This window comes from Carassius auratus, unplaced genomic scaffold (genome assembly GCF_003368295.1).
Source record: "Carassius auratus strain Wakin unplaced genomic scaffold, ASM336829v1 scaf_tig00215159, whole genome shotgun sequence".
NCBI classification, from domain to species: domain Eukaryota; kingdom Metazoa; phylum Chordata; class Actinopteri; order Cypriniformes; family Cyprinidae; genus Carassius; species Carassius auratus.
In genome coordinates this window covers 1,463-12,131 of record NW_020527957.1, presented here as the reverse complement: position 1 = coordinate 12,131, position 10,669 = coordinate 1,463, and the positions used below count along the sequence as shown (strand labels likewise).

The 10,669-nt window shown below is 38.6% G+C and overlaps 1 long non-coding RNA gene across 1 annotated transcript; it reads left to right on the top strand.

The window, feature by feature from the left end:
- The first annotated feature begins 1,773 nt into the window (after window positions 1-1,773).
- Window positions 1,774-10,115, top strand: LOC113093816 (uncharacterized). The gene is made up of 5 exons (XR_003287909.1): window positions 1,774-1,788; window positions 3,214-3,305; window positions 4,025-4,156; window positions 7,430-8,698; window positions 9,629-10,115. It is a non-coding gene; the product is annotated as an uncharacterized LOC113093816 (long non-coding RNA).
- Window positions 10,116-10,669: the final 554 nt, after the last annotated feature.

The window sequence follows — 10,669 nt, the reverse complement described above, 5'->3', positions numbered from 1 at the left end:
GTGTTTTTTTGCACAATAATGTAAATGATGTAAAACTATTCTTTGATATCTTGCTCTGGAAGCAGTAGTACGTAAATGTATTTGTCCATGTGACATCATAAATCCCACAACATTCAAATTAGCCATTTTTGGAGCTTGGTTAAATAAGGTTTTTTTTTTTTTTTTTTTTTTTTTTTTTATACTAAGGAGGATGTTTAAAGATATAAAACTTGCATGATGTTTTAATGGTACAAATACCTCTCAAATGATTAAGGGAATGTCATGACCCCTTTAAATGTGTACTTGGACTTAGTTGGGAGAATAAGAATCCATTCTGGATTTTGAATTTGAAAGCTGTGCATGGACAAGGAGTCTATCTGTGGTTGGGAGTGCAACTTAACTTAAAAGCTTGGAGTAAGTTCAAAGGTAAACCTTTGTGTCATGGAGATTTATTGATCAGTGGGAGGAAGTGTTCTATATGAGATGTTTCAAAGTTTCCAGGTGTTCCAGGACTCTACATTGTGGTGAAAAAATCTCTAAGGCTTTAACACCATCTCTTTTCAGGTGCATTCGCCTTGAGACTGGCAAACACACCTGTGATTGGTGAGATGCCTGGAATAACACTGCTGCACCCATAGAAGGCCCGACTCTCAGTCTCCATTTATTGCGCAAACAATTTCATGGCCATATCTGCCGTTTGTTTGCATTGGCCCGTGTAAAATCATATCTTGTGCAGTGATGGATTACACAACGGAGCCAGTATGTGTCATATTAAGCAAGTTATCAAAACAGCACTAGGTAAGAAACCAAATAGTGGAGATTGTTTCCAAGTGCGTCTTATGATTAATCCAGACTTGTAATGCTGATTCATATCTTTTAGGAATTTCTCTCAATTTGCTGGCAGAACCATTGCCAACCGCTCTTACCTCCGGGTTTGTTTGTGGTCTGGACGGATACTCATCAGTGCTGGAGCCCTGTAGACTAAAAAGGGATTGGGATTGATTTGTACTTCCCTTTTGACAAGTGACATAAATACACATTAAGCAGTGAAAGCGTTTGTTTTAGGAACTCTTTAAAACACCTCCAGAGGCCAAGAAATGCTCAACAAAACAAATACATTGCAGTGCTTGTTAAGCTTGGATGGGGAGTGGGGTGCAGAGGCACTGAGTCTGGTTGAGGTTTTGGATAGGAGTAGAGGAGCTCTGGCCACATGAAGACGCCCAGTCGCTTGCTTGCAGAGATTTTGACTTTGTGATTTCTCACGTCATTGCTCAATCGCACACCCACACCCTTCACCGCGTTGGGGCAGGCCGTCTGGTACGCGCTTTGCTCTAGACCACAGCTCAGTGGGCCCTGCAGGGTCTGTGGCGCTGGTCGATCTCTGGCATAAATCAACACAAGTCGTTCTGATGAAGATATAGTGGGAAAAGTTTTTTTTTTTTTAAGACTTTGTGAAAGAAGAGAGGCTGTAAAAGGCCCTGGTTTCTGGAATTTTTCTCTAATTAAAACAGTTTTCCTTTGGCATTTCGGAAAACAAAAACTAATTTAATTCTAACAAATTCAAATGAAAGTACATATGATTTAAGAAAATATTTTAATATGAAGAAAAGTCCATTTTCATGGCTGGACACACACACACACACACACACACACACACACACACACACACTTATTTATTTTATTTTATTATTTCATTTCATTTCAGGGTCTGGATGGTCTCAGCTTCAGATATCACACCCTAGAACTGGTGAGAGTCTGTTTGATGATCGTCTGATTATTACTGCACACTGGAAAGCATTTCCTGATGAGGTAACCTGTAATCTGACTTTTGGCATCAAGTGTCTGTTTTTTTTTTTTTTTTTTTTTTGGCTTTGAGGATGAGAAATCACAATATTTTCCAATGTTTTCCAAGTTAGTGTCATCAAATCTTTGAACTATACTGGACAGAGTATAGAATATTTATTTTGAGTTTTGTTCAGGCACTTAATTTGACTAGATGCATAAAAAACAAAAAGTATATCCAATTTTCTCTTTGAAATCTTTTTTTGTGGTATAATCTGTTTCAGATATCAGAATCAACTACTAAATATACCCCAGAAAACCCACTGAAATATGAAGGTTGTCACTTAACATGCAGGTCAGATGGTCTTTTCCTGTTTAAATTAGCAGTTTTGGCCTCAACCTGGAATGTGGACTAGAACTTTAGCTGTTTAGTCATGTAGTCTGGCTACGGGAGTCTAGGATATCTGGATAACATTGTTGTCATTGACCTCCTTGAAGTCCTGGACACCTGTGGGGCTTTTGCAATTGCCGGTGGAGCATAATCAAACATTTTTAAAACTCAGTTGGATTCAGTTTCATCTCTCAATAGGGCTTTGGTGGTCTCCTGGAAGAGGGGGACAGAGGGGTTCACTGACAGGCTATGTATTACTCCAGTTAAATGACTGCTCTGCTATGGCCTTCTCTCAGCAACAGACAGATTCAAAAGAGGAGAATGTAAACCAGAACACTTAGGAAATTCCACACACACTTCAGAAGAAAAGCTCAGATTTGATGGACTGTGTTCTAACGTTTCCTCCACTGGTCCGTTCAGCCACACATGGATACAGATTCTACAGTGAGACATGCACACACACTTCTAGACGTATGCAGACACAGCAGGCCTTTGAGAAAGTCACGCTAGACTGTTGAAAGAAGAAACGCAATGACAGGCAGACCAGCTGTAAAGAGGGCGTTGGGGAAAAAACAAATATGTTTGCAGAGGCGGAAGGGATAGAATGAAGGAGTCAAAGAAAAAGAAAAGAAGAGAAATGGCATTTTTGCAGAAACAGATTTTGAAAATCACTGGGAAACTATTTTAATAGAGATATTGCATATTGCAAACTGACATTCCTCTTAGGATTTGCAAGAATTTAAGTATTTAAATTAGCATTGACATTCCACTAGTTAAAAAAAGGCAGCACACTGAATAAATTATGTGTGTATGTATGTTGTGCATCATCCATGACTGTTTTTTTTTTCATTTTTGATACTTTGAAAATCATGCCTTGAGATTCCTACAATCTTTTCCCTTTAGAATTTGCTTATGGGTCAGGCTGCACAATTAATTTCACTGATTTTAACTGTTTTAATAGTTTTTAATAATTATGAATTTATTATAATTATTCTCATATAATGGCACAAGTTAAAAAGTGAAATAACCACATACTTGTTTTTTGATACTTCTCTTCATAGGTCTGACCCAGTTTTTGCCGATGAAAGACTTTATTCTGGATACGACCGCGACGGTGGTCTGAATATGGCTGATGGCCTCAAATATCACCCAGGTATGACATTTCAAAACAGAAGCAAATATTTGTTACAAAGGAACTCAATGTTTTGAACGATTTGCTGTGAGTGTTATTTCAACTGTGAGAAAGCACTTAGAGATGATACAGATCAGAGCTTAGTTTACACAGTTGCATACAACTCTGGGATATCATAAAGATCGTTTTCACTAAAATAACCTTTAAACATGCTCTGAAGTCAGTATTTCTCCTGCCACTTTGTTTTCCATCTTGCATGTCTGTTCTCAGACAGACATCTCTGTTGGGAGATCAGTGGGCTTTAGATCCCATCCCATTGAGACTTTAAGTGTCTTACTTTGCTTCAACACGCAGCTCAAGAATCCTTGCGGGGGCTCTCCACGTCTGTGAAACCAATCTGCAAGGCCCTTTTGTTTTACACTTTATTCTTCTCAAGAGAAAACACTCGACACTGGTTACTTTTTATAACTCCTAGCAATCAGAAACAAGTGCATATTGGCAGTTTTAATGCATGCAGATGCTGCATACGTTATATTCCCCTGTCCAGTGTAAAAATTTGAGCGGGACGAAGTGCAAAGTGCACACCGGTCCTCAACTTTAAATATGAAAATATATAATGGCATAATGTGTTCAGTATGCATGCTTGAAGGAAACCATATGAAGAAGGCAGACAAAGAACTCTGTGTTCCAATTCCTGCTCGTCCACACCCCCTTTTCCCTTCTTTCGGTCTGCGAGAAAGAAAGAGAGAGCGAGAACGAGAACGAGAGCGTGACTCCATGTGAGACAGAGGGGGAGGTGAACGCAAGGAGGACCTGAAAAGGGGCTGTACAAACTAGCCATCACATACACACCGAAGCACTTGGGAGTACAGGTGAGTCTACCATCAGCTCCAGACTTTCACTGAGTTTTCTCTTGGCATAGTGTTATCAGCAAACAGCTTTATCACCTGTTGAATCGCAAACTGCATCCTTGAAGAACCTACTGTGTGAGGTAGCCAGCTGCAAACGGGAGGAATGTTTCTGAAGTCTATCTTTCTAAATATTTGGGTTGATTAATTCAGGATGTTAACTTCACTCTCCTCCCGTGGAGGAATAATCTCACTGGCAATGGGCTTCATGTGTTCCCTGTTTGGCTGTTCTTTGTCCTGCCTGCATGTGATTCTCATGATGATAAATGTGAGCAGCGTGCAGTAACAGTAGAATGAATATCCGGTGCTGGGGTTTCTTAGCGACAGTAATGACTTATGCATTAGGCAGGGGTTCTGTTTAGCTGAGACGTCATGCTAAGCATCTGTCGCTGACCTTTATCTGATCTGAAATTTTATAGAGTGGCATAATTCATAAGACTTATTAAGTCACAGCGTTTTAATGCTACTAAAGTTTTATCTGCTAGATAAGTTTAGTAATGGATTCACTGCTTTATCGGAGTCCAGAAAGGCTTGTTCTTCTTTTTATGTGCCTCTGGCTCTTTAATGAGCCATATAAAATGTAATTGAAACAATTAGAGTGTTTACACTTTATGCCAAAGCACCTGGTTTATTATTTTATTCTTCTTCTAAGTGATTCTCTGCAGACTTCATGTCACATTTATATAGTGGTATATACAATACAGATATCATACAATAACAGAATAGGTTAACTTCAAATATTAGACTAGTTTAAATTGTGCTCGAAAAAAGACAGCTGTGTCATTATTCAGCTTGCTATTGAAAACACATCCCCATGTTGTCCTGTATAATTTATATATGTGCCCACTATATACTTAGTACCCTTATAAAGCAAGCACCATGTCTCTGAGCCTCATTGAAGTTTAAAACTAATGGTGTTTTTGCTGTCTGTCATCAACCTGTGCAAGTCAAGGCATGCCGGCTATCTGCTGAGAATTACTCTCAAAGAATGCCAAATGTAGAGTGCAACCCCCAAATTATTTTTCAGGCCACTTACAGGTGTTTCAATAGGCCTTTGTGCGAAAGAAGTTGAGTTGAAGAGCAGGTCTCTGCATTGTGCCGTGGCATACGCTTGAAGGATCTGGCCCTGGAGGGCTGTAATGGATCTGGGAGATTAGAGAGACCTGTCGGGCCCCGAAGGGTCTATCAAAACGCTGTGTCAGACACCGTTACATACACCATTACTGCTTATATTATGCACTGTAATGGATACACCCCAAAACACACACAAATACTATCTCCCAGTACCTGCATCCGGTGCCTCGGGACTGATAACATATGGAATGTGATGGGTAGAGCTCAATGCAGCTCATCAGATTGGTTTATGAGCCAGGTATGCCCTCAGTGGATTGGAATGACTCGTAAATCAAAGGATGGCAAATCGTTAGAGATATGTGAGTGAGCCATGCAGATATGCTGGTATGTTAAAGTTTTATGTAAATATCTGGAAAGTGAAATCAGATAAGATAAGCATACTCTGAAACTTTAAAACGCTTAAGGATTTATCATTATACTCATTTTTAACATACAATTTGCCCTGTAGTTCAAATGCACTGTGATGCATCAGCTTTCAACCTTCTTTCAACCAGCTTCCAGCCTTCAAGATATTTTGGCGAGTAAAAGATTTAGCTGATTGCTAATTAGCTCGTAACTTTATGAGGAACATTCACGAATGCAATTAAACTGAATTTTAAGAGTTGATAGTCTGAGCTTCCCTGATGTACAGTAAAATGTGACATGCTTAATATAAGGAATTAAATGCAATATTATTTACATTAGGCCACTTTAACAGAACAATGAGGAACAATAGCCAATGGATCTTGAAAAATTTGATGAAACAATTCCGTATACATTTTTTTATGAGGGTTTTATTCTCACCAAGGCTGCACTAAAATCTGTTACAAATGCATTACAAAACAAAGCAACTGCTCTTTATGTTTCGTCTCAAGCAGTGAAAGGCAGAGAGCTTGTGAGAGGCTTTTGTGGGTGAGAGTGTTTGTTTTGTCGAGTTGATTGTCTTTATTTGTGGAGGGGGGCATGGAGGGCATGAACAGTGGGTGTCGTTTTTGTGGCCACTTTGAGTCAACTGTTGGAGTGGGCGGGACGTAAACTCCCAAACATAAACGCACAGGGGTCGAGTTAATCACTGGAAGAGTGAAACAGACCACTCATTTGTCATAGGTGTTATTAGTTAAAACAGTGTTTGAAAGGGGGTGATGAAGACTAATGGGGTCTTATTACCTCATGAGACTCTTGCAGTAGCCTACAGGATGTGAGAGAGACAACACTCAGCTGACAGGGTGATTCAGTGCTATTGAGACTAGACTCGGCTATTTGTACAATTGCCAATTTACTCACTGTCCTGTTTCAACATGCAACTGAAACAGTCAAAGCCTTTCCTTATACAGAAACTGAAAGATATTTATTATTTATAGTGACTCCATCCTTGAAATCTTTAAAAATCATGACTTTTTAAAAGGAATGGTTCACCAAAAACGTAAGGTTTTAGTTTGGATTCTTATACTGAGAACAGTTTAGTAGTAATTTAGGGTTTAGTGGGTTTTTAGGTGGTCCAAGTGGAATCTGTGGACTTTTGGCAGTGGTTTTGAGAAGAAAAAAAACAGCAAAAATGGATTTAAATAAGGTTAAATTGTGTTAATTAGCCTTGAGTGTTACAGTAAATGATCATAAAATAAAGTCCTCAGACAAATTAGTACAAATATTTAGAGGACGAAATGTACAATTGGATTGAAAAAATATTATAAAATCTGTGAGTCTTTCTGCACAGATTTCACATGTTCCAGCTTCGAAAAATATTGACCTTCCTTCCTCTACAGTCTGTTTAATAAAATAAAAACTCCTAATTGGTCAACACCTATTCCTTTCCTTATCCTGTCTCCTTGATATTAGTCAGGCGGAAAATGAGATATGCATTGTTTCAACTTCACATGTAGGAAACGCAGTTCATTCCTCCCACTGATTTGACAATGGGTGGGGTGTCATTTTCACAAATGATATCAAGTGCACAGTGCCAGAGGAAATACCCCTCCTTCACACAGTATAATAAAAAAGAGGAATATTTTCTTCACGAGGTTTCTCACCTCATCTAGTTCAGATTTAAAATGGTAATATTCTTTATCTTTTGAATGCATTAGCATGGTATATGTTGACTGAGAGTCTGCATCTTGTATGTTTCAGGAAGTAGCAGTTGAGAGGAAAATCACTGCCTCGTCCTCTGGCAGCAGTGGAAGTTCATGCAGTGGCCTTTCATTTTAACTACACAACAAGAGGTTAAGACATTAAGCCCTGTCTGGATAAACCATATAGTTGCCCGAGGAGCCTCTCTGGACCAGATCTGAAACAAGCAAATAAACTATATGTCTGCTCTTGATGTTGGGTTAGAGATCATATCACTTGGCTTAAACCACCCAGAGAGATTTGATCAGTAATACAGGGATAAAGAATCAGAACTACAGAACATATCTGTTTAAAATCCAAACAAATGGACTGAGCACAATAAAGCTCTGCTTGAAAGTTTAGCAACTACAATAGCTGCAGTCAGAACATTTGGACGACCTTTTGGCTAAATGTGTTTTTTCATGTGCTAATGAAACGACAGGAAAGCACCAAGCACTGCCCTTCATCTTGACATTGTTCAAACGTTTTGAGACCAAGGGCTACGCGTGCCTTTAAAGAAACACTCTGTCTCGGGGAGATTGCGATAAACTCGAGGGACATGTTTTGGTGACTCAAAAAGAAAGACAAAAATCTGGATGTAAGATCGAAAACAGACGCAAATAGAACAGAGGATAGTCTCCCAGCCTTTGCCGCATTTGCAAAAGAGCACATCCCACTTGTGAAATTTTCTTGGCCCTTTTCCATGGGAACTGATCCAGGGTGCATTGAGAAATACCTCCAGGGAGGTCTTGTTAGAGTTTGAATAATATTGTGTGGATTGAAAGCAAAAGTACATTTCTCAGCTCATCTCTGGGCAGGTAGCGCGTCTACTCTGAAGGATTTATGGTGAAGAAAGCATCCAGCAAAATGTAGAGCTTTGGTTTGACTTTGATCCTGCGTTTGATCCGTGTTTCTTCGTGGAAGTCGGGAAGCATAAAACAATCCGGGATCCCGAAACCAGCTCTTACAAACCAAACGTAGGCCCCAGCTGAGAAAAAGAAAACTTTATCACACCCAGGCTAGCGTGTCGGCTAAAAGGGGGCTCGCCGAAAGAAGAGAATCTCTTAGGCAAGGACGGAGTGAAGCAGGCTGGGATGGAGTGCAAACATGAGCCTGCTAGAAGAGGGGACAGCTGGGGTGGGCCTAGCACTACAACATCCTCCACCCTCAACAAGACTGGAGCAAACACGTCCCTGGAGAGGCACAGTACTAACATTTTAGAGAAAGATGACCGCTGCGGAGTCAGAGCAAAGCCAGGCTTGACGTCTTGCCAGATGGAGCGGAAAACAAGTAAATATTTTCTTCCTTATTTCTTTTATAGACCTGAATCTGAAGAACGTGATATATTACAGTATACTTTATCCCTTGGGTGTGTAATATGTAAGGAAAAATTGGCAAAAAACAGATCGACACCCTCACATGAATGCTTAATAAATGATTGCAAACACAGAGTTTATTTTTATTTTTTTATTATTACTATAAAATCAGGGTTTCCTAACTGAGGTTGTGAGTTGATGAAAAGCTAATAATTAAAACATTTTTAAAAACTGACTGCAGAATGTTGCAATTAACCAATCAGAATCGAGTATACTGCAGAGTTCATCATTTAAATGGATTAGAGAGTCAGTTCAAATGCAGGGGGTTTTAAAATTATAAAACAAACGAATAAATGAACACTAAAGCAATTAAAATAAAACACTTACTAAGAAACATGCAATTTACTAGTTTACCTGGATGGCATGTGGCCATAAACAAATATCAGAGAACCGTGAGCAACCAAAAGTGTTGTTAATTATTAAAATATTTGCTTATAATCTTAGTAGGACTTAAAGTAAATAGTATAGGCCAAAACAAGTTTAGGAATACCTATTATATGATAAAAAATTACTAGCACAACTTACAAAACTATGTAGGAAATTGAAATGGGGTGCAAATTGGAATGATAATGTTACAATTAGTGTAATTATAGTCTTAATACGGCAGACTGCAGAATTTTGTGATTAACCAATCAGAGTTATGTATTCAGTAGAGTCATGTGATAAATTTAAAATAAATTAGTGAGTCAAGCCAATTTTATTCTTTAAAAGTTGAATGCTTTTACAGGCCCTACAGAGCCTAAGACCCATCAGATAGATAGACTGGCGTAACATACTGCTATCCCATTAAATGTTTAGACATCAGTTCTTACTAAACCTCAGTGACACATTTGTTTCCTCACAGACGCAGATGAGCCGTACAGTAATAGCTCTTCACTTCATACCCACTGACCATAATGCTCAAGCTGTGGGTAATGTTATCTGGAAAGAATGCATAATAAGGTTTGCAGATGACCAGGCACCCATTGTAAGTGCAGTAGGCGGCAGTTCACACCAGTGACTGTGTGACAGAGGGGTTTTACAACCCTGCTGATGAGAATTCAGACCCATTTGAGGCAGTCTGAAACTGTTTTTGCAGAATTCAAGAGGTTGTTATGATGTTGTTACAGCTTTGGAGTGTGTAAAATGGCGAGAGGGGAGGATGTGGAAAGGCTGAGGCGGAACAGCTAATTCAGTCACTTTATATTGGTTTCATACTGTTCCTAGGAAGAGATGCTGAAGTAAATGTCAGCATTTTCTCTTTTTCTTTCATTCTCTCTCTCCTTGTATGGGATTGATGTCGCCACACAGTATCATGATTTGATGAGACGCAGAATGTTATGCTTCTCTTTCTTGCATCTCCAGATGCTTATAGCATTTGACTGAAAAAATGATACAGTGTGATCCAAAAGTCTGAGAGCAATTTTTCTCAGAATGTTTTAGGATTTTAATTCTACACTACTTTTAGGACATTAATCAAATTTTTGTGTGTTTTTTTTTTTTACAAACAGTCAGCACAAGATTGCATTTTGGATCTTCTCAAATCATGCTGGAGATCATGATCATCAGGTTTTACACAAACTTTTGCACAGTTCATCCAGTTTTAGTACTGCTGTCATTTTTTTTAAAAGATATTCTAAAATTTAATTGTTTTGCTAATAATATAAATTGTAATACATTTCTTATTAACACTGTATATGATAAATGCATTAATTCATAACTTATTTATGATTGGTAGAGTTGTAGTCCTTTTTTTGAGAGTTTACATACCTCTTGAAAACATGTCACTCTTATTAATTTTCTTCTTCTTTCTTTTATAAGCCAATACATACAATGCAAAAATAAAGTACTGAATCCAGATACGGTGAATAAAAGAGGACTTATATACCCAAAGTCATAACCCCCC